At 39.3% G+C, this 25,406-nt stretch overlaps 1 protein-coding gene across 1 annotated transcript in view; it reads left to right on the top strand.

Annotated features, from left to right (window-relative positions):
* The window catches only part of ALCAM (activated leukocyte cell adhesion molecule), a 127,493-nt gene extending 125,076 nt beyond the window's left edge, over positions 1-2,417 (top strand). The window contains exon 16 of the mRNA XM_064521616.1: positions 146-2,417. The gene's annotated coding sequence lies outside the window, so the exon portion shown is untranslated. The remainder of the gene's footprint in view (positions 1-145) is intronic.
* The last annotated feature ends 22,989 nt before the right edge of the window (positions 2,418-25,406 follow it).

The raw sequence follows: 25,406 nt of genomic DNA on the forward strand, positions 1-25,406 counted from the left end.
GTAAGATAGTGTTCTCATCATTAAATGGCAGATGAAAATACTATTAACGTGTCTGTTTATTTAGGGGTTAGATACTTAGCAGTTATGTTAGTTAACATATTTAAAACTAAAGATGATTAACTGGCTTTATCTTTCACATTTTCAGAGAATACATATAGACCAACTGAAGCATGGATTGTATTTAAACCTATACAAAGAAGTGACAGCTATTCATGGTTCAAGTATTAAACAGACCATACTATCAAGTTTTCAAAGGATTTTAGACATAATTATCTCAAGTTAAAAAAAATACAACTGATTTTGGCAATAGCCATGATAATAGGTCACCATGTTGTGTTCTGTTTGAAATATTTTTTTGTAAATGTCTGCACTGAAGATTTCTTTTTGTTTGCCTTTATGTAAATTTTTTACGTAGCTATTTTTATACACTGTAAGGCTTTGTTCTGGGAGTTGCTGTTAATCTGATGTATAGTGTAATGTTTTTATTTCAGTTGTTTTTATGACACCCTTTCAGCAGGTACATGTCTAATTCTGATTGTTATCAGTGAAGCCTCTGCTTTGTAGCAAGTACCTAAAGTGTAAGATTGTCTTAAAGGAAAATATCAAGCTCTTTTCTTATCCTTTGAAAACTCAGTAAAGAGAAAGGGTGACAGCTGCGACAAAAAATAAAGTAAATCGTTAGTGAAAGTGAAAATTAAAAAAAAAAAAAAACAAGCAAAGCTTAACAGCCAGAAAGGGAATAAAGAGTTTCTGCAGAGAAGGCTGGGTATTGAACAAGGAATGTAACAAAAAATTCCTGGCCTACATCCAGATGGTGGCTAATAATCCTTTTCTTCTAGAGGAAGACACACATTTTATTGATATGTTATCAGTTCTCTTTTGTGTTAGAATTAGGATAAGCAACTAGAATTCTGAATTGGTTTTGCCTCCTTTGTTATCTGCTGCCTTAAAGTACTGTACCTTCTCTTCCTTTCAAAAAGATATCAGTCAGAATTGGAGACCTTTTAAAAAAAGTGGTCATATCAAAGCTGCATTTTTTTCCACAGAAATAGAATATATATATTTTTTGTGTGTTTTTGTTAACTACGCTACAGATATTGAATGCACCTTGAGATAATTTTAGTGTTTTTAACTGGTACCTAATTTATCAAACAGTACATATAATTGTAACTATGAAATGTCTATGTATCTTTAGTTACATTCAAGTTTGTAACTTTATAAACTTGTTTTATGCTTGAGGAAATTTTTAGAATGGTACTGATAAGAAAACATTTTAGGGTAAATGGCCAATAGAAAATCATACTTGGGAGGGAAAAGTTTCATGTTACACAGGTTAGTTTCTGGAAGAAAGTAACAGGCAGTTTTGATGGAGAGAAACAGTAAAGTAAGCAGAACATCAGGTTTCCATTTACAGATATCCAGGGAAAAAGTAAGTTTTTATAGACTGCTAGACAGAAATAAATAAATAAGTAAAAGACAAAGATGGACGTTAGGAAATGTATTTTGCCACTTTTGCATTATTTAGGGGGAAAAAAACACTGTTACTTGTAAATTTGTAAAATGTTAAATGTCTGGGCAGTAGTGACTGATGTCTTAATAAAAGCTTCCTGTAGTGCATTGGCATGGATTAAATACATAAGATGTCCTATAAACTCTACGCTGTATAAAATATTAGAGGGGAAATCCTGTTATATTGCCTCTAAACTTTGATTTGTTACTGTTTTATTTGGCAAAAAAAATTATAATCTTGGTCAATATTTAAACCAAAGTAAAATGGGGGAAAAAAAACCAAAGTAATTTGTTTTGCATGGCTAAGCCATTATGTTATCTCTGTAAATATTGTGATTTTTTTTTAGAATTTTGTTAAAAAAATTCTAAAATTTTTAAACACCTGTTTTTCCAAAATAAAACGTGAACACACAAAAGAGTTACTTTATATACAAATATATCTTTTTCTTTTGGTGCGAGAACACTGCCAAGTGATACACATTTTTAAAAAAATGCAGTGGGAATAACTTTAAAAAAGAAAAGTTGTGGTAGAATGCTGTGATGGAGTACGCAAAAATCAACTGTTTTTGCTTATAACACTACAAACAATTCTGAAATACAGAGAAGAAACCTCCAGCGATCATGAGGAAAAGCATAGGAAAGGGTTGAAAATTTACGTACTGCTGTCTGAGGAATGTGAGGGGAGAGAAGAAAATAATTCCTTCAACTTCCACCACTATGAAAAAGGAATAGAACCACCTCACCTTAATGGGATTCTACTAGATCTCCTATGCACTTTAAATCATCAGGCCTAGGAGCCAGGTTTTTCACTGCTCAAAGTTCACTACGGGCACGTTTCAAGAACCAAGAGTGCAAAAGAATTAATGTTTCTATCCATGCCTAAACAATAAAACTGAAGTATGTCTTCACTTGCTTGTCTGAAATCTCAGTTTAAAAGAACATGCATGAACATGAAGGAGGGCACTTAGAGCTGTCGTTGACTCTAATCCAACCAATGTGCATATGCAGGGTCTAGCTGACGTTAGCAGTCCTGTAGGTGCAGGAGGGCTCTGTGGGGGTCTCTGGGTCTTCCCTCCAACCAGAGAGGCAGGACCTAGAGAGCATCAGCAGCCGGTTGGAGAAAAGTGTGACGACATCGTGCTGCCTGCCTGCTTAGCACGAGAAACCTCCCAAAAGTTCATTTCACACCTAGGGCCTGGTAGGAAACCTGTAGCAACGAATCTTAGGGGTCCTGTTCAACTCTGGTATAGGACGCAACTCTAGAGTTCAAGTTCAGTTCATTGCACATGGGAAGGAAAAGTCCCTGCTCACAAACTGATGACGAACAAAACAACAGGGAGGGGGAGAACACCGGGACTTTTGGTTTAGAGCTGAGGAATTAGGACAAGTTCTGTTGTCTGTTCATAGTTTCAGAAGAAACTGGCCCCTAAGCTTGGAACAAAACAACAGGTTTGTCTGCACGGTGCAAATGCAGCATCATGCAAAACTCACAGGCTTGTCAAGCAGACAACTGCGGAAGTCCCCAGAGGCAGCAATCTCAAAACCATAGGCACACTATAATGGATATGAGCCACTACTAAAACACCAGCACAGAAATAGGTGGTAATGGTGGCAATAGGTGAGGCCTCCTGAAGTGGTAAGGTCAATGCAGGAAAAGGCAAAGCATCAGGATAATTTCCTGCTGATTTTGAGTTCTCCAGGATGCCCTGCATTCTAGGATTTTAACACAACTACATCTACTACACTTTAATTATTAGCAGATGTTCAGTTCCTTAAACTGGTGGTTAAGTTTTTAACAGACTGGTGATCAGTAAAGCAACTATCCACCCCTGATCCTCTGCATATTAGCCATGACTCGGCAACAGAAACCCAACTATTCTGGTATTTAGGCAACGTATTGCATCTTTTCCTGGACAGAGAATTTTCATTCTGTTTTGAAATGTATATAAAAACAAGTAACTCTAAGTTATATTTGTGTTATTACTTCAACATTATGAGATATTAACACAGGTTCTATCCATATTTGTATCAGCCATAGAGACAGACAAAGAATGAATATATGTAAATTTTTTTTTTTTTGATAAATTTCTTCAGTGAACATCTAATACTCACCTAATATCCTCAGCTGCTGGCTGTTGCAGTTAAATCTGATTTACTCGAACTACCTCATGTAGCTGGATACTTTCCTGTTGACTTCACATTTGAAACAGCCATATGTACTTAATTATCTCAGCTAAAATTAGCAGTGACATATGATATGAGATCATGACCTCCTGTGTCAGCCACATCTGTGCAAATGTTTCCCGGCTTTTCTTTTGACAAAAATGCATCTCTATCCAGGTGTCTGTGTTTCCAAGAATTGCCCAATACAGATTTGCAAACAGACTTCTTCCCCCTCTGTGAGAGCAGAGGGAACATGAGAGGTGCGTAACTTTTTGTAGCTTACAGAACTAGATCCCCTGAAGGTCTCCCTCTCCCTTCCAGGAAAGGGAAAGATCCTCAAGCTGGCATAAATCAATTTAGTCCAGTGCTGAACAAGGCTGACTTCAGCCTTCCCTCGCTCCGGCACTTACTCTGCCAGACAATCAGTGCACTAACTTACTACAAAGGCAGAGTAGGAAAGGAGATTTTTGCCTGGCTACTGTATACCTGAGGTGGGTGAGAGCATCGCTTTGCCTGTTTCTTCAGATTTGGCTAGGGAGAGCAGAGGGAGGATATAGGTGGGGTCCCACTGGCCACACCATCACCAAAACTGGTATTTAGTAAGGCTGGAGTAATGAGGAGCATACTAAAAAAAAATCTGAACAGAAGGAAAGTTCCAAGGTCTTTCTCAGCACACAGCCAGGCAAGTTGCCAAAAACCAAAAAACCAAACCAAACAAAAACCCCTCTAAACCTTAACTGTGTCTATGCAGCATGCACACACACACTTAGTAACAGTTGTTTTTTTCAAATAATCAGGGAATCAGAAACGGAACTTGTTCCTCATTACTGAATTATTTCAAAGTCTATTTTTAAATGGTTAGACTAAACCCATCCTCCTAGCCACTCGCAACCCTTTCTTTAGATGTGCTGAAATTCACACATTTTTCTCATTTACATGTTAAGAGACATTTCATGTGTTAGAAGGCACTCACTTTGATTTAGTGATGAATTTCAGCATGAAAAGGTAGAAGACTGATGAAGCATTATGAAATTTTGCTCCTTAGTCAAAAAAGCCGTATACCTCTCTCATTGCCCCCCAAATATTTTTCCTGTTCTCGTGTTTCATCTGGTGATACAGATAAGGCTTGCATAGTCCTGTGTCCCCTATACTAGTGCCCACGTTCCCATCTCCTGTTCTATATTAAGTCCCATCTGCCCTCACCATCATTTGTTGTTTTTGTAGAACATTTAGTTCAGATGCCAAGACACCTTGAGAAAAATACCAGCAGTCTTAACACAAATGTAAACATAAAAGGGCTGGGAAATGGGAAAAAGTAGAAACATACCGAACCTCTCATGCTTGCTCTTCTACATGTTCGTATCCATTGTTATGGAAACTCACTTTGTAAAAAATACCCCAAGTCTAATCCACAAAGGCTAAAAAGGCTCAACACCATAACACATAATTATACCTATACTACCAATGCCTCTCTAAGCCTATTACTCTTTTTAGCTAATCCTTCTCCTGTCACCTGTACAACCAGACAATATAAATAAATAAATAACATGCAAGAACCTTTGTATTGGAATGCCAGCACAAGTATTTCATTTAAGGATGTGATCTTTTTCACATATTTTAGCCATATAGAAGTGTTGCAGGAGTTTATTGTATATTACCCATCCATGTACTTAGGAGTGAACTGAAGGAAGAAAGTAATATCTTCTTGCTGCAACTAACAATAAACAGATTATATTAATTCACAGTCATATTATTTCCACCCATTTCCTTTGCTAGGAAAAAAAAATAATCCAAACCTACATCCAACCTCACCCAGAAAATACTATATACTACAGCTTATGTTAAAAAAGGCCAGCTCCAAATCTAGAACAGGAGTAAAACTCTCCCCTCAGCTCAAAGTTGCACCATCCTAATACTTCCCCTGCCATGAGATTCTCATTGGATCAATCAAGTAATCACCTGCACAGGTAGATCTTTGATAACAATTTCTTTTTTTCCTTCAGAGCTAGAAAGCAAATACAAATACAGATTGCAAGTGGTTCAGTGATGTCTACACAACAGATCTGAGCTTTCATTAATATTTGCATCCATCACAAGAACAGCAAGTCGAGCACGGACCACAGAATACGTTTAAAAGGCAGAACCTAATTCACTTCATTTCCTGAATTTAGATTCAATTAAAGAATCAAATAAAACCTCATATAGATAAAATATTCCACAAATTCAATTTCAGTGATGTTGATATACAAGCTCTCTGTTGTTATTCATCCAAATAAAGAAAAATCACACTCATTTCCAAGAATTGTAAAAAATAAAATAAACAGAATGGACCAAAGTGATTGCATTTACAAAACAGAAAGAAACAGGATATGGAAATCAGATCGGCCAGAAGACTTTCTGATAAAATTAGAGTTAACAATTTAAAAGATTGCCAGTGTGTGCTATGAGGTAGTTTCAATTCTCCTATGTGCAGTGCCTTTCTAGTTCCCAGCCACTGTATCTTGAAGTGATCCATTTTACAGCACAATCACAGCTACAAATGCTGGGTTTGCTGCACGCCTGCTGCACGGTGCTAGGTCCCTAATTCAAAATGAATCAGCAACAGCAGCAAGAAAGCAGATTTTTTTCACTGAAGTTTTATATATATTATAGGTCAGGATAAGAAGTTTAGAAACCAGAGCCAGCAGTGGTTAGAAACTGTAGAAAGCAATATACCTGGACCACGTCCTTTCACCCTGCTCTGAGGAATCAATCATTTGGTCCTTCCAAGAAGGAGGAAGGAAGGGAAGGAAGGAGTGAAATTGCAAGTAAATAAGAGCATAACTCACTAAAAGTCCAAACTCTTGGAGCCAGAAACTGAGGTGGGAACATGCTGCGATCACACCCTTCAAAGTAGTCCTTAGACAGGTATAGGGGTCCATCCATGTGCTATTTCTGCTGCTATCTCAGGAGTGTTTTTTCAAACATTTGCTCTCTCCTCTAGATACTAGCTTAAAAGGTGCTAATGGCTACCACCAAGAATGGATCTGGATCCCAAAGACAGTCAAAGCTATCCTTCACTGACCTTAGTGGCAGTCTTTAGCTCCAACAGAGGAAGCAATCAAAGCTCACGTAGCTTCAGAGAGGGGATACCCCCATTGGCAGTACTAAGCAGAGCTAAATTCAATAAATTAACACAGATCCATCTAGTTCCTACCTGTGTTGCAGCACAACAGGTATCTAAATAGTAAAATGTAGCTTTACCATTACACAAAATGTGCAGAGAATTGGCATTTACACGCACAGTTTAAACCTAAACATATTAAGCAGGATATGGTTGCTTCCAAAATTATATGGAAAGTCTAACGGCTGACCCAACGGAAGCACCTGGAATAGAGCTTGTTGAAGCACTAACCCAGCCTCAACATAGTGGTAGGTACTGAGAGAACATTTTAAACATTTGCATTTACCCAATCAATACAATTCAACTCAAAGTTCAGAGACCAACTGAGAGAAAAATTTTTTCTTCTTAAGATTTGTGAATAAAAATCAGGCCAGACAGGAAGAGCCTGCTCAACTCTAGGAGGATATGGTGACCAAAACCAAATAGTTTCAATTCCTTACTATACATAATACTACCTTTGTTGTAGTAATTTGGCTTTAAGTGCAAAACACATTTACATAAACTTACACAAGGAAAAGTATCCAAATGCATTTAAAGGTATCATTAACTAATAAACACTTCTCAAATTATATTTTAATACACTCACTTCATACATCTAACTAGATCTTGACACAAGTCATCAGCAAAATAATAAATAATTCAGCATAAAAATGCATTATTCACCATTCCCCAAAAAACAGATCCACTTGGAATATGAGGCATGGCTATTTGTTGCTGGCTGCGCATTTCAAAGGGACAAGGCCAAAGAAACAGCAAACGTGGCACCATAAAACAGCAAAGACACCAGTATTTCTAAGTGAGAAAACAGCCTCTGTTTCCACCATCTTAAAGCAAATTCTTGTGTGAAGATTTCACGAAGAGGACACCCAGTTTGTATTACTGATGTTCGCCCAAACAGGAAAGAAACTGAATTTTGGCTAAATCGTTTGGGCCCAAAACCAACGCAGCAGGACAGAGATGGTAAGAGAAAGTGTCAGCTTTATTCTTGTGGAACCAACAAGGAAATTATTCCAAAATCACTAATGCTGACCAAGCTTAAGAAAGAACCAAAGGAAATTACATCATAAGCGAAGATTTTCTGAAAAAGAAACTAAAGCAACATCTGGAGATTTCACCGGGGGGGGGGAGGGGGGAGGGCGGCACTGTCCAGAAGAGAACTTGCCCACAACAGCAGTTATAAAGTATACAAACAGACTTGGAAAGCTGATTATAAAGTTCCCAGTATAAATTTGCAAGAAAAACGAAAGAACAGGTACAGCAATCTACATCTAACTGGAACAAAAATATTTACCAGGACACATGGGAGACCAACACAATTTTGGCCATGCAGGAACTGACTGACAAGCTACAACTGGGTTTTAAAAAACCTTTTAAACTAAATATATCACCTTTAAGAAGGAATTTAAAAGATTGCAGACCACTATGAAAGACAGCCTAAGCAAAGGAGGAATCAGCTTGGTTAGATATTTGAGATATGAACACAACACTTCCTTACTCTCTTGTGCTCTACAGAGGCCCAGCTGCACAAGGTCCAATTTCAGAATTCCCTGCTAGGTTGTTGCATCAGGGTGAAAGACTGCCCCTTTAGGTTGCAGGCTTGAGACGTAACTGCTACAATAGACTACAGTGTTTATTCATTAATCAACATATTTCTAATAATCTAATAAATCAAATAATGACCTAATTAACTAATAAACAAACCACCATTATCAAATTTACAGTTATATTATTTTGCTATTACCCACAACTACAAAGCTTCTACTTATCACTCTTCAATCCTATTAACTACATACAACTATTGAAATATAAATCTATCACCCTTTTCTCCTGACACTACTTAACACTAAAGTGCAAGTCAATCTCTCTTTGCACTGTCCTCCTGCACCAGGCCTTTCCAGCATAGACCTGCTGGAAAGTCCAGCAGGTTTCCCCACAGGTTTCCTCTGGTGTCCAGGCAGCCTGCAGGGTCTATGGGACAGCTTCACTTCTATCCATAGGAGTCTGGACTCCTCCTGTTGGCAAATCTGCCCTCTTTTGTCTTTTACCTTATCTGGTATCACTGATATGGTTACCTAAGTACAGGTTTGCTGGGCAAGGTTCTATTCCCCAAAAATCCCCCCAAACAGTTTATGCAGTCCATACTGGTTACATTTACCTTATGTGCCCTCTAAGACAAATCATTCTACTTTAGCTTTGATACTGCTACCTGATTTCAGTTAAGTACCAACACTTTCTTATTTTCTGCTGAGACAGTCCACATACAACAGCAACATGTTTTTCACGCTGTTTTCATTCTCATACAGCATCCTGCTCTTAGTTGCTGGATTACAAAGCATTGCCCTTGACGTGTTCTTTGGACGATCTGTGGGTTTCCTGCAGAGGCCTTAGCTATGAGCTTGGTATTCCAGCAGGACCTCTTGCTCACCTAGGTTAACTCACAGCGATCTGAGTGAGGACATCATCCGCCGAGGGCACAGCCAAATGAGCCGTTCGTGAAACACGCAAAAAGAGGCAGCCCAGCTCTCATGCTGGAGCACAGCCTTAGCAGAAAAAGTGAATTGAATTAAACTGAAAAAGCTGAAATACAAAGATTTTTTTTGTCCCCTCCTTCTCCTCCCCAAGAATGTTGTCAGAGCATTTTTAACTACTGCAGGTATGTGCTTGCAGCGAAGCAAAGCACTGTGCAGAGACAGCATCACAAGCCGATTGCACCAGTGCCCGAAGTAAACAGCAGACGCAGGGGTAACCAGGTGGAGCAGAGAGCTATGCTCCCCCTGATGCACTTCTTCCAGGGCCTGAGCTAGTGTGCGTGAGCGTGCTTGATGAGGGAATTGTCTCACATGCACATATCTGGGGGAGGGAAAGCTCTAGGTTTAAGGTAAAACACTGCACTTAACATTAACAGGATTTTGACTGTGGACAGTTAAATTTATTAGCCACAAAGATGAAGCAATCATCACAAACATACCCTTCTGATCTGTAATCATTCTTGACAGCAGGTGGAATTGTGTTGTTTGAATTAACAGCCTATCTTCCCTCACTTCAGAGATCATTTCCTTCCTGTACAGTCTCAGTGTCTGGAGAACAATGCAGCATTAATAGGTTTCTTTTCCCCCTACTGATGCTCAACAGCCTGTGATTAATCACACTTTCACTGGATCCTATTCTGATGAGAAAAGCAAGCTAAGTATTATTTATATTCCTAAATATGTTAGGCATTTACAGCATGGCTTTAACTGCTATCCAGCTGATACACTGAATTTGTGTGACACTGGTTTGCATTAAGGCAAGGTAAAATGACAACTGTCTAATATGACAGCTATTTCTAAGCCCCTGCTGAGAGTATCCAGCTCAACAAAAAATTGCAGGAATGATCTTCTCCTTTCTCTCTAAAATCTGTCCTCAGTAAAAGCCGGATCTCCATTACCATTCCAGACAAGATTATTTTGGCAGTTGTTTCTTGCATGTAATTACCCTGTTTATAATGTGCTGTTGACTTTGTTTGCTGTAACATTTTCTAATAAAAAGGTTCAACTTTCAGAAATGTTTGGATTTTTTTCAGCATTAAGCTAGGCTGCAATCCATGCCCATTTGGCCATTTTTTACATTTCTATGTTCTGCAAAACACAGCCTTGTACAACAGTGAGCTCAGGGCCCATTGGCTGGGACATCTGTCTCCCGAGTAATGACCTCAAGGAACAACAACAACCTAACAGATTTTTCCAACATAGAAGTTTTACCTCACTCATTAAAGATCCCTCCCTGCTCTCATCACTATTTTTTGTTGCAATTAAACAATGTGATACTCTTCTGGCTGTTCATTGACCAAGTTCCAGTGTATTATCCCATTGTATTTAGTAATTGTCTGAAAGCACTGTATCATGTTCAGAACCTCACAAGGAATTCAGTGGCTATAATTTTATTACCAATTTTTCTTATTGAAAACAGAACATCAGACTGAAGCTAATGTATTCTGTTGACACAACAAGCTTCAAACTCCTGGCTTGCTTTTTTCCTAATCAGAAGCCTAATCAAATTTTACTTGTTAATATGATTTGATTATTAACCTGCCCAGGAAGGAACCATCTTATCCTGAGTTACTAAAGCCAGGACCCTCCTTGGTCCACCACATAAATCCAGACACTGGCAGATGGTACAGACCTATCCTCATGTTTTGCTGAGGTGTGGTTTTGTCACTTCTTAAAAAACAGGCCATGAATGAGGAAAAAGACAAGCAAACTCGATGTTTGTGAAAATGCAAGGGTGCTTCCGTAGATGATGCTCCGTGCTCTCAGGCAGGGCTGGGCTATACTTAGTATCTCCCACATCAGTCCGCTGCCTGATGGAGCTCCAGGTCTGCCTCACATATACCTGCCAGGAAGAGGCATATGTTGGAGTAAACCCTTGCTCCTCCAACCTCCCTCCCCCATGAGACAGGGTTACTGCAGGTTCCTCTGTGGCTGGCTGATACCACTTTACTGCCAGTTGCACTGATCTCTGCTTTCCTGCCTCTCCCTGCACTACCACAATGATAAAGCTGAGGTGCACTTGAGGGCGAGCAGCCTGTTGCTTTGCACGACAGCATGAGAGTGTCCTGCCCGTGGGTATTTCATCTGGCTGAGATGAGGTGGCTGGGGGCCAGGGACCAGGAGGGAACCTTGCCAAGAGACAGCCTCTGCAAGGAAGATAGGAGAAAATGCTACAGACACATCAGAGAGTGAAGGGGTGCGGGTGACAAGAAGAAAGGGTAGGGAGAAATGCATTCCAGAGAGAAAACCAAGAGAAAAGCTGAGGAGGAAAGAAAGGAGAGGGAAGAGCAGAGATCCAACAGAGCAGATGAATACATGCACATTCATGGGCTGGAATGAAAAATAAGCATGGTGAAAGAGAAAACAACACAGGACAGGGAAGGAGGTTGGGCAAACAGTAGCAACCATGGGAAAGACGGTGAAATAATATTGAGAAAGGAGATACTGTTCTCCAAGGGAAAGACAAGAAATGACACAGGGAAGCCAAAAAGCCACACATAATTTACTCCCAATAGGAGACACACATCCTCAATGCTTTCTTGTTTTGTACAACCACTTTTAATAATTTTTTGACATTGAAAAGATGCACTAGATTTGTGTGTGCAGAGCAGCATTAGAATAAAAAGAAAAGGGGAGGAATATCTAGAATGGAGAAAAAGAATACTTAGTGGATTTTAATTTGTGCTCCTTGTTTCTACTGGCAGACATTCAGAATGGATGAGGTGACTTTTTAGCACTCATACTGGGACAATGCTACTACTTGGATATTGAGGGGAAAGGGGCTCTGAATACCTGTGAAACGTGCATTTCTTCAGAGCACAATCCCTCCAAAAGAGGGAGCAGAGACTAAAGTGAGATAAATTATAACATGCTCCCTGCCCCATGTAGCAACAAAGATAAGCTTTCAATACAAATTACTTATTTTCTGATTTTTTTGAAAAGGGAATGAGTAAACAAATCCATCTGATGATAGATGGATGTCACCATAGATAGTTTAGGAAACAAAGTATTACAAAATCATTCTAATTACTGCAGATCTTAAAGGATTTGAGGGTCATCTATCAAAATTAAAGCATGCTGTGATTACAGAACCGCATCAGGATAGGCTACATCTTGCATTACAGGGGAGGTTTCCAAAATTAAAAACAACATACAGAGAAAAATGTCATTCCTTTGAGCTTCTCCTGAAATCTCAGACAACTTGTAATTAATATGCATGCACAATGACTTGCAACTTTGTGGGTAATATCACTGTCACGTCCTCTTCTTTAAAACTTGGTAATTTTGATGCCATTTTTATTAATATGATTAATGCAAGCCACTTTGTGTAGATGAGAAGGAACAGAAGCAAATCAAAGTTAGTAGTCTGCTTCATTTAAATTCAGATTGGTAGGAAAGTATATTGCTCTCTGGCCTGAGATATCAAAAAGAAAAAAAAAACCCTCAGAGAAATTGAACAGTTACTTACTGAAGAGGATTGGATGCTGTCACCTATTTATTGGAGTTTGTTCAACTGTACTTTGGGACATAATCATACCTTCTGCAAAATGCCAAGATAACGGATAAGGATTTCAAAGGAATATTAATAAAAGATAATATTGTGCAGGCTGTAAATGAATTTTAGATTGACAAATACTACCCAAGAGCAAGCTGGAAAAGTCAGAGGGGCAGCTTAATCCATATTACCTTGATTTAAGCTTAGCAGACTCACAAAATGTTGGCTAAACTGTAGGGCCACCATTTTTGAAAAAAAAAACTTTTTTCCATAACTTGAAACTTTGTTTTTGAAAAAGACGACTCAAGCTCAAGAAGAAAAGGAGATAGAAGTTGTTGGCATCTCTGAGAGTCAAGCCTATTGGGTCTCGGATCAAAATTTGGTAGATCTTTTCCACTTGGCCAGAATATTGAACAGCCTTAGAATGAGACAATCCGAATACACATGCAGATTGCTGTGATAATTAAAATTCTCCCTGCACTCCTGCTCCAAGTAGTCTCTTTTTCTGTGGACATCTTGGGAACACAGAGAGGAGTCAGTTGTGTTGTTCTGCCATCCCCAGCAGCCTCCCTCAAGACCCCCCAACTCCTCTCCCCTCTGCACAGGGTTGGTGTAGATGTCTTGTGCATTCAAGCAATCCTGCAGAAAGTCCCATTCATCTTGCATTTACTGCACACTTGCAGAACCACTGTTACAAATGCAGAGCCAGCCTTATATTTCCAGAATAGTTTTATTTCAGAGTTTGCTAGATACATGCAGTAAATCCTCCACACTCAAGATATTTCACGTCCTCCTGTGTGCACAGAAAGGATGAGCGGACTGAATGTGCAGAGGGATTTTTCAGAGAGAGTTTTTCAGAGAAGCACTAGGCAGGCTCTGTAGACACAAATGTCTGGCCTGTGCAGTCATGTTCAGCTTGGCATATCAGGAAGCTCCTTCAGTGAAGGACACAGTTGGGTCTGTTATTTTATAGGACATAGGCTTTTTTTAGTAAGACTTCTGGTCAAACAACTCTGAAATCAAGGTAGAAAAATCACTATCCACGTATTCATGCAATTCTGAACTCTGATGGAAGGATCTTCACAGAGAGAAAGCTGAAAGAACAGGATGACACCACTGCTGAAATGACAGTCCAACCTGGGTGCCAGTGGGCTTTAGAGCTCCTGAACCTGGATGGTCAAGGTATGGAAAGAGCAGGCCTTTTGATAAGACTAACTGCACTAGACTGTATTTTGGTGCTAAAACACCTTCAAAACAGCTGTGCTATTCATCTATCTATGAACCAGTTCTTAGCCTCTTTTTTGGTTGTTGTTTCTTCTTTTATTAATGAAAACAACCACAAGTAGGAAGACCCTTCTGTCCGCCTTCCGCCTTGTTCTTCTTCCTGCTTGGATCTTTTGTCTGATCTCCATCCTGGAAAGCCTCCCTCCAGCTAGTTTTTCTTTCTTTTCCTGATATAAAGTGAAGCAAAAAGAATCAGTCTTCCAGCAAAAGCAGTTTTTGTCTGTCATTAAATTCCCTTCAAAGCACTTCAATAGCCTATAAATCTCTCCCACCAACTTTATATATTTGCCATAATTTTATCCTTTATCTTCACTGCTGCTGCAGTTCTCCCTCCCTTCCATCCTGAATCTTGCTTTAACTGGTTATGGTCTCCCATTTGTTTTTGGTCTCATGGCCACAGATTTGGATAGTAACAAGACTCCCAGTCTTCCTCACGCATGCAATTGGCACAGGTAAATAGACAAAAGACGTAGGAAAGTTTCTAAATTCTTGCATGGTAGGGAGCCACACCCTGCTGAAAAAAAGATCCCAATTACTAAGGGTGCAAATAATACAAATGTTGTCAGGAATGACAGCATTCAGGGTGCATACAGCACCTTCTGCAGCAGAGAGAAAGAAACCAAGGCAGCTGCAGAGTCAATCTCCCATCAAAGAAGATGTAAAAAAAATTGGACTGTCAACTCTTCCTTCCCAGGGTGGAGTGAAAACACCAAACTCTCTGCAGCCAAGCAATGCACAAGATTATTTTTAAAAATAAATTTAAACAGTGCAGATGTCCTAGGAAAAAGTTGGCATTCCATTAAACAAACTTTTCACATAGCAGTAAAAGAGATGAAACTTTATCCTGTTGAGTAGCAAGCAAGATGACGTGACCAGGCAGAAACTGGGTTGTTTGAAAGCATACAAGCATACCACCTTCCATTAAAAGATTTAAGACCTGGTAAGAGCTGGACGAAAAAAAATATATATATATATATATAAAATATATATAAAAAGAACTCTCTTACTTTCCCAGTCTATAAAATGAGTCTCTCCTCATTAACATCACTTCTTTGTATTATCGCAACCTGCTAGGTCTCACACTGTGGGGCTGTTTTCATACATCTAGTACAGCAGACTCCTGTCTGCAGTGAAACTACATGTCACTAAGATGGTCACAGTGGAGAAAATCACCAAGCCAGTAAACAAGTTTCTGTCATTTGTATCCCCATCTGATCTCAAGAAAATGGTTAGCCCTTTAGCCTTCCTGGTTACCATATTTCATTACAACCCACAGGACACTATTCTCACTTAAAAAATGACATTGCCACTTTGATGACAAGGGGCCAAGATCACAAGCTAAAATCTGCTCCTTGAGATGACACACCACAGTGCCCCTCTAACCATTTTGCAGTAACTTTGGTTCACATCAGGGAACAGTGGGGTAAGCTCAGGATTTGGAGCAAGGAATAAAATGGGAATCCTTGCATGGCCGGCAATCACACTTCCCTCAACTTTGTAGCCTCCTTTCATGTAACAGAGAAACAGAACATCTTAGGCTGATAAAAGCAGTCATATTGGTGATGCGTGAAACAGAAATCTTCATCTGGAGTCAACACAGAACAGTGATTGCCTCATTCATCGCAATTGCACAGCCCACGCTCTCAGCAGGTAAACCACTGCTCAGATCTCATCCCAAACCACAGCATGCCTGCTTCCTTCTTCCTGAGGTTCCCCTAGGAGTCTGTTGAACTTAATTTGAGAGATCCTACACAATCACAACCTGAGATGCCTGCAATCAAGACTTTTGCCAATTGATAAGTACTTGTTCAGCATCAGTGAGAACACTGAAAAGGTGACAGTACTATACATGTATACACACATGTATTTACAGGTATATACGTCAGTGGCCACAGTATGAGACAAGTATGATTGTATCTGCCAAGCATTAAAAAAGATACAAGCCAATGACACAATTAAAAGTTTAAGGTTCTCTACTTTATATACATATTTGACAATCCAGACAAGAAATGATTATCAATCCTTCTCCCGAGAAAACTAAGCGCCTGAAAAACAGCAGCACTTAGATAGCTGGCCAGCCAGCTAAAGGAAGCCAGGTACTTCAGGTTGGCACAAACAGCTGAGGAACAGACAATGAACTGTTTCTAATGAGATGACAGTTACTCACTGTGAAAGGAAGAAGGAGCAATAAAGAAGCAAAGCATTACTGTCACTGAATGCTCCCAGGCAATGAAAATCGTAAAGGAGGAGGAAGACCTTATTGTGACATGACAGGATCTTGAAGAGACAGACAGAAGATCTCATCAGCTCTGGTACTTTGGTTACAATAACCAGCAAGGATAGAAATAGAAGTTTTCAATATTTACTGAGGAAAGTCATAACAACAGAGGAACAGTTGCTTAATGAGCAAAGAAAAATCATGAAGGAAACTCAGAGAACATTTAAGATGAACCAAGAGCAAAATGCAAAGCACAACACTGAAGAAGTTGAGGGGAGACAACTAGGAGAACACTAGCCTAATCAGTGAAGAGAGCTGCAAGAGTGTAATTAAAAAACATGTATCTGCTATTATGGAGGATGGGACTGGAAGAGACAGTGGAGACACTAAAAAAAGATTCTAAAGGTTTATAAAGGTAAGAAAAGTTTCTCCGCTAATATATTTCAGGTGTCTGCAAATTAAATCTAGTTGCATTCCACAAACATCTGCAAAGATACCTCAACACACTACAAATTTTTCCTGTATTGAAATTCCCATGTTACTTTTCACAGTTGCTGATATGCAGAAAACAGCACCCATCAAGCTATCCGTTTGCATGTACTCCCCAATTTGTCTGTTTTCTCATCTTTTCCTTTGTCTCATTCTTGTCTTATACTAATAATAGATTAAGATAAGTCTCTGCCTTACACTAGAAAAAATTATTGGGAGAGGACCTGGATTTTTATTCTGTATTCTCCATTTCATCCAGTGTCTAGTTCAACAGAGTCTTGTCTCATCACTGTAATAACAGCCTTTGTCACGGATCAGATAAACAGCAAGAATGGTACCAATTTATCTTTTATTGCTGTGTTTTCTCTAACCTCTCCATGATGAGAAAAAAAAAAGCTAAAAACACTACTTGGAAGTGTCAGAATCCTGATAGTTTCTTCCTCATGGAATTTCATGTTTTCTAGGGAAAAAAAAAAAAGTCTCTGCAGTCAGACTTCCGATGTTGAGGCAGTAGAGATTTGGTTGAGGAAAGCCCAAAGAGGAATGAGAACCACAAGTTTGTTCCACTGCAGACAGGAGAAAGCTTAACATAAAAAAGACACATAGGTTAAGTAAATAGAACATAAGTCCCTTCTAAAGGCCTTGGCCCAGATCTTCAGTTTTAGACCTTTAGTTATCTTTCATTGCAAGTCATGGGGTCTTTGGCATATGCATCTTAATTCTATCTGACTTTTAAATCAATAGAAGTGAGGCACATGTATACCTTCATGGACTTTGGTATTTTGATAGAAGCCTAAGAAACAGAAATTTACAATGAGAGCACTAAGTGCCTAACAAGGTGTATTTAGAAAAACTAAACTTTCTTAACCACACTACAGATTGGTTTGGATCTGCTTTTATATGAAACTTTCCTCCAGTTATATGGCCTTTTTTCATTGTGGAGTCTCAAAGTGCTGGCACTTGAAAGTGAATAAACAAACTGGCACCAAAATATATAGATACAGATATAGAATCAATTTACACAATCATACCTACAGCAATAAAATGACAATGACCATATAAAGCCATGGGGATAAATATTACAATTACAGTAAAGGTGATTATGGTTTCTAATAAAGAGTATAAACTGATGGTTAGAAGTGCTAAGACAAAGGTGTTCAGCTACTTATGACTGCACAGAAAGTCAGGCAGATACATTTTTCTTCCTTTCAACCTAGGTTATTGGGGAAGTGCCTAGGAGGGAACACTTGCCTCTGATACACATGCAAAACTGTATTCCTGTACCGGATAGATACTGACAATTATTTCTCTTTTCTTTCAGCTACCATTTAATACCTTATCAAGCAACATTTTTTTTAAACCTCCTCTCCCTCTGAATAGTCTCTCTTTCTCCTTCTATTTTGCCACCATGAATATGCAGAAGGTCATGCTTGTCCCATTCAGCTCTAGTCTCCTGTTCCTCCTTATGCCACAACAAATGCTTCACAAGAAACTTCTCATGCACACCGCTGACTTTTTTTTCCTGGACAGTGAGAGCACAGACAAGACTGCAGCTTGCATTACATACAGAAAACCTGGAGAAAAGGGAAGAGAATCTATTAACAACAACAACAAACCCTAAAAAAACAAAGAAAGGAAATAGAATAGTTAAGAGAGAAAAGAAAAACTACGGACAGCCATATGATAAGAAGCTATTTCCCTCAGCCCACATGAAGTTTGGTTTCCCAGCACAGGGAGCAAAATATCATTACTTTCACCTGCCTTTTGACCTCTTCATCACTTCTGCTACCGAACTTGTGGTGACAGTTTGACTCTTCCTTTAAACTTAGTGCATCAGATTTTTGTTACGCAAAATGATCCAAAATCACCAGCAAGAGATCTTGGACAAACAGTACAGCTGATCCTGTAATGCTTTGTTCCATCATTTCTAGTCTGGCCTATCTTCCACTGATCACTGTACAACTGCAGAAAGGTCAAATTTCAAATTCTTTAGACAGAACACGGAACAGGTATTTTGCAGCTTTCAAGTAGGCCTTCTGCAGCATCATGTACAAAATAAACCTCCATTTTCAGAAGTGCAAATAAATGAGTTACATTTATGTTGTGTATTTAAATTCCAATTATCATATAATTAAACTACAACTATGTTTCTCGATAAATAACCTGATCTTACAGTATAAGCAGAAGATCAGCAAAATGACTGAATAGCTTATCATCTTTCTGGAGTTTTTAATGACCGCAACTGTTTCTCACAGACATAAACCATCTTCACATGCCTCTTGCTTGCTGCAGTGACACCACTTTACAACCAAAGGATGCTTCCCTCCACATATGTGACTCCTGATATTATAACTCCCCCAAATGGCTTTCAAACCTTTTTGAAAACCGAACGCACCACCTCTTGAGGACTCACTGCCCCCAATCTTCCATGAAAAAAACAGGTCCCCCTTCCTACTGGGAAAGGGAATAGTCAGACCCCCCCTGAAACTATTATTTTTACTCAGCAGAGTTTAAGAATGAAGAAATTCAAGGTAAACAATTGAGAATAATTGTTCACAGCCTCCCCCCACCAAAACCTGCACAAAGGAATATCCTATCTTTATCTAATATTTTTAGTTTCAGTCTCAATTTCCAATTTCTCTCTAAGCTCAAAGGCAAGTCCTAGCCTGATTTCCTCCTGTCAGAAGATGGCTTTGTAAAACGGATCCCTTGCTTTGAATATAGCCCAATTCATTGGTGCAAACACAGAATGCAAAGAAGTACCAGAGTCTGGAGGACTTTCCCCTTCTTTCTTATTCTCTAATCCAAGAAAGCCCACTGTCATTGCAGCTTTAAATTAGCTGACATGCAGCCCAGAGACCAGGCAAGCATTTCTAAGCTTATTATAGGCTGTTTTTTCCTGGAGTCTCTCTCTCTCCATTTTATTCAGTGGACATGTAAATGAAGCATTGTCCAATTTGTTCCCTACTTTCTTACACAAATACAGAAGGAGTGCTCTCCTTCTCACACTCTTAAATGAGCCTGCTGGCCTGGCTCACAGATTTCTGTAGTCTCTGTGTGTATTTAAACTGACTGAAATATACATAAATCATATTTCTTAAGCAATAATACTCACACAAGCTTTACTAGTACCACAGGAAATTGCTTGTCCTCAACAGTTCAGAGAGATTAAATATTATAGACAGGCAAAACAAACAACAGAACTAGAAACGGGGCATCTCCCTCCCCTCTCTCTCTCCTTCTGCCTTGCACACACTTGCTCCCCTTCCAAGGGCACCATTACAGTGTTACTCTGGATATAAATATGTGGAAGTCCTAATAACAAAACAACCGAAAGCAGCTGCTGCACAAATAATTTTTCAAATAATTTTAGGCGCTCAAACTGAGACATCTTAAAACATGCTGCATGATTATGAAGTCACTTTTGAACTGTATCATCCAAAACTGAGGTGTCACAATTGCCTCCAAGATAACCGCATTGTATTTGTGCAATAACTTTCATCATGCAGTTGGCCTTCTGGCTGTATGAATTAACAGCAATGATAGGTACAAAGCATAACCGCAGCATGACTGCTCTGTAATTGAAAAATAATTGCCACCACTGCATTGAAAAGTGAAACCCAGATTTCAATTTGGAGGAAAAAAATTAACTTCCATTTGAAAGAATAACCTCTTCCAAGTTTGGCATGGAGGAGGAATGAATGTGTAACTGCACTGCAGTGCTGGCACTCAATACAGTATAAAGAATAACCCTTAATATTGTGGGAATTATATGCCTGGATAAGGCTTAAATTGATATTCCTGTAATGCACAATTTCAGCCCCAGATGAAATGCATCCATTGTGACTGACATATATTATAAGCCTTCCAAAGTCTTAAGAGAAGGTCCTGTGCTGTAGTAAGGTCTCAACATTTTCTAAATTTAATAGGTTCTACAAAGTGGGCTGTGATACAAAATTGACAAATGAGGGCTTTTCTGCTTAATCATTCATTTCCAAGATTTGGTGAACTGCAGTAGGCCTTTCTCACTATCAATTTAGAACTCAATTTTATGAGTATTTTCTAATCTTAAAAGATGCTATCTAAACATACTTAGTTATCATATCAAGAACAAATAAAAGGCCTATTCTTTCTGTCTGAGACTTGGTGTTACTTTAAAGCAGCATTAAATAGGATTAAGCCATAACATCTACCACTTGCATTTTTAGCTAATGATGTTATTTACATTTCATTTTCTTCCTTTTTTTTCTCCTGAAGATTATGTACTTTATCTGTCTTCATTTTCTTCCTTTCCAGGTGCCTGTCACATCTTTCCTTCCCCATTTCCTCTAATAAGCCTTTTTACCCTGTTGTCACTGACTAACCACCAAGAGATAACAATGTCTTGTTCAAACACTATATCTGTCAAACAAGCCCCAGTAAGTTGGCATCATTTCAGCAACCATATAAAGAGCAGAAGTTTTCTTAGTAGTTGATTAACCAAGAAGGAAAAATAGTTGGAGAATATACGGATCCCTCAAAGCCATGGTTCAATATATACCTTGAAAAATAAAAAGATAGAACATCAGCCTCTTTCTTACTTTAAAAGTGTGTGCGACAGCTTCCAGAAATGGAAAACTGATCGATATAAGCCCTTCCATCCCAAGAAGGATTTTCTAAAAGTCAGTGCTTCCCCTGAAATTCCATTTTATTGCACAAAAACATGCTACTAACAAATCAGCCAGTCCCCCTTCACATATCTCATACAGCTATCTTGGCAGACTTTACTACAGTCTTAAAAAGGAAAAGACCATGCAGTCTCAGGCATGGGTATTACTGTAATGGAGGGAGCTCAAATACAACGATGATACACAACAACACAAGGTCTCAAAGAGGGCAGATCATTGAAAAATAGATTTCAGCTCAACCACCCAAGAAAATCAATCCACATTGCCAAGACAGTTTGTACATCAACAGAAACCTCTACATACTAGCTGTTAGTCCACACTGCTGTAATCATCATTTGCAAGAAGAAATTGAACAAAGTCCTTACTGACAACAAGATGTACCTCACCAAGGACATACAAACAGCTGTACTGAGTCAGAGCAAAGGTCCACCTAGCCTAACATCCTAAATGACAAAAGGTTAGGGAAAAGCGTATAAAAACATGACACAAAAACAAAGATGCTTCCCTAGCACACTGCCTCAGCACTCTGCAGGGTTTCCCTGAATTACCCTTGCACTATACACTCTTTTTCTTTTTTTTTACTGTGAAACAATACCTTGCCTTTCATGAGACATCCCTCTTCTGTAGCCCTTGAAGCAGTACTTCCCTGTAGCAGACTGCTGCAGACTCTTTCTCCTCTACAGCTTACTCTCCACAGCTGTAGGGCCCTCCCTATCCAGCAGGTGCATTTAGATGACCTGAATTTAACTACCTCTTTGTCCCTACAGCACAAAATTAACCTTTCCATGCCTGTGCACCCCATCACAGAAACCCTGTTTCCTTCACAAAGCAAATTATATCACCACTAAATAACCATGGGAATGACTTGGGTTTCAGGATATGTTGTTTCATAGCTTCCAGACTGCATTATGCCCCTACAGTAGTGCCACAGGTGAACGCAGCAAGTTCCACAACCACAAAACAGAGGAAAGCATACCCCTATAACCTTTGAACGAAGCCACAGACAAATTCAATTTGGTCTCAGTCAGGCCCTTAGGATTTGTTATGGTATGTGGTTTAAAAGGAGCTAAGAGTCAACTTGGTGGCAGATTCACAGCCTGCAGTGGTGCGCTGGTTGGCCAGTACCTCACATCATAGAAGCAAAGCATAGATATAATGAAGATTCTGCCTTTCCTAATAATCTTGGAAACTGTTTAGTCAGCAACACCAACACATCAAATGAAAGGATGCCAATGCCTGAGGACAAATCTGTAACTCCCAAGCCAGCTTTGTTTATTGCTAATAGTTTTCTTGCTATAACTAAACCACAAAACAGAAAAGCCTTGAAGGGCCTGGAAAACACCACATGTTAAACCACTGGCAAAGGCTGTTCCTAAGAGTACTGACTGAGCAGTTCGCCACAGAGACCACAGTGAGGTGGATGTGAAGAAAAGTATTGCAAGAGTAAGCATTAACATAGTGAAGTGATTAACTGTGGTGCAGGTCACATAGGAATGATACATACAGGCACATATTGCCCTTTCCAGATGACTATGCTGAGCCCCAAGCAGGGTGAGTCAGACTTCCCCCACTTCAGTGCACTGTGGCACACTCCAACTCAGAGATTCCTTCCTCTGCTCACACTCTGAAACCTATAAAGACCTCTAAAAATGTCGGCCTTTTTTTCTTTCTGCTTTTTGCTGTCTGCTCCAAACTTTTACATATCTTCTCTCCCAGTTCCCTCAACACTTTCCTCCAGGCATTTCGCCTTCACCTCCATTCCCTCCCCTCCTCTCTCCATCACCCTAATGCTGCTCCCCCCGAAGAAATCATGGTTCTAACATGATGCTCACGACCTTGTTTACTCAGCTTATACATTCTCAGCCCTTCCTGCACCAGGCAGCTGTCTTGTCCTTGGAGTTTCTCTTCAGGTGGGTAGTCTACACTTGTATGGGATTTAATGCAAACATTCCCATTTCTGTTAGATTATGGATAGTCTGTAACGTACATGAAAACATGGAATACCTCTCACCACTGCTCAGGTAGCAGCATGCATAAACAGGAACCTTCTATCTACATTAATGCTCGCAAACATTAGTTCATCTAAGTGCTACAAAAGTATAATCATTGTAAAAAAAACTGCGTGCAAGGTTACCTGACAAGTAAATAAAGGTCTCTTAGGGGCCATTGGTAGAATTATCCAGTTTTTATCTTTTCTGCAGGAGAATTTTCAAGCTACGTGATACTCATTTCTTTGAAATCAGAGGCACAGAGTTGATCTTTTATCCAGACCACTTACAGTAAGCCTTAAACCTTAATCTGCAGGTGATTTCCCAGCTTCATTGACACATCTTATAAAATGTATTTCAGTGTTCTCCCCTCACCCTGCACTTCACTCCCAATAACAGGAGTAACCAAACATAGTTGTGACTATCCAGGCTACAAACCACATTTGTTGGGGAAACTTCTTAACTCTCTTTTTGAGACACAAGCCATCTCAAACACAAGGACTGTTGTTGGGAGAGGACGTCTTTATTGGTTTCTTTTCACATCTCAGAAACATATTAGGGATCTGCTGAAATAAGCAGTGGATTTCATCTCTGCCTGACAAACTTACAACCTAAATTCATGATGAAACACAAGAACATATTTCCAGGCAGAGAAGGAAGCAGAAAAAAATGCCAGTGATAACAATAAAAAAAGATAACAGGCTTTCTCACAGAATTCTGAACCCATTTTGGATGACTGTGTTCACAGAGGCAGTTCAGATATAGCACAGAAAATCCCAACAGACAAGACTAGCAGAACACTGCAAGCATATGAAGGATTATGGAAGAAAACAGACAAGTGGTTGCAAGTGGAGATGGAGACTGTAAAATGTCTGTCGTTACTAAGATGAAGGATGTGCTTGCTGGTTGATGTCAGTGTTGAAGAGAATGAGGGTAGAGGAAAGGGAAGAAAAACAGTCTTAGGTGGAGAAGATGAGGATGCAAACAAGTCGTGGCTCTTGTGAGAGGAAGGCAGGGCTGAACCTGGCCCAAGATGGGATGTGGGTGAACAGAATAATTTGAATTTCAGTGTGAGTCTAGATAATAAAGAATATGCTAGTGAAAACAGCCATAGTGAAGAATACAGAGAATTAAAAAATTGAAAGAAGGGTTTGAGAATTGCACTTTGACCATATTGAATTGGTAATGGAGACGTAAACTTCAAGAGGAAACAGCTGAAAGTCATGATGTTCATGCAAGTTAATAGCTCCAGAGAACTATGCCAGCTGCTAGCTCAAGGTATTCCTGAAGAGCTGATGATGTAGACTTACTTACCTTTATACAGATTTTTAAATCCAGTGATATTCAATCAATAAATTATATATTAAAAAAAAAGTGACCTCCCCTTACTGCACCTATTGCATTGTGGCCTTATGAAGACCAACATTATTAGGGAACATTTATTTTTTGCAGTGCCCTTCTCTTCATCATTATACAGAAGAGAAAAAAGTGAGCTATTTTGGGGTAAGCACACACACATCCCCGGCTATCTAGGGAGAAAACCTGGCTCTTTGAAATTAACGCAGATGACTATAGTAGCCTGGTTATTCTGCACATTCAATTCAGCTATGCAAAAGGAACAGATGTTTTCTAAAGGTAAATGCACAGCCTAGTTCTAAACCCCACAGGTTGGCATTCGTTGGCACACTCCCTCCTCCATACTTCACCAGATTAGTATGTGCGTATGCCCTTCACAAATCAAGAAGATAAGCTTAAAACAGAGTGTTTCCACGTAAATCCTGATGAAGCATTCGGCTGTTTCACTAGCATCAAAAAAACATTTTGAGCAGAAGGCTACCTAACACATCCCTCTGCTGCTAAGGTCCTGGCATCTGGTTGCATAATAACTTGTCTTTAAAAAA

Source organism: Dromaius novaehollandiae, chromosome 1 (genome assembly GCF_036370855.1).
Source record: "Dromaius novaehollandiae isolate bDroNov1 chromosome 1, bDroNov1.hap1, whole genome shotgun sequence".
Taxonomy (NCBI): Eukaryota; Metazoa; Chordata; class Aves; order Casuariiformes; family Dromaiidae; genus Dromaius; species Dromaius novaehollandiae.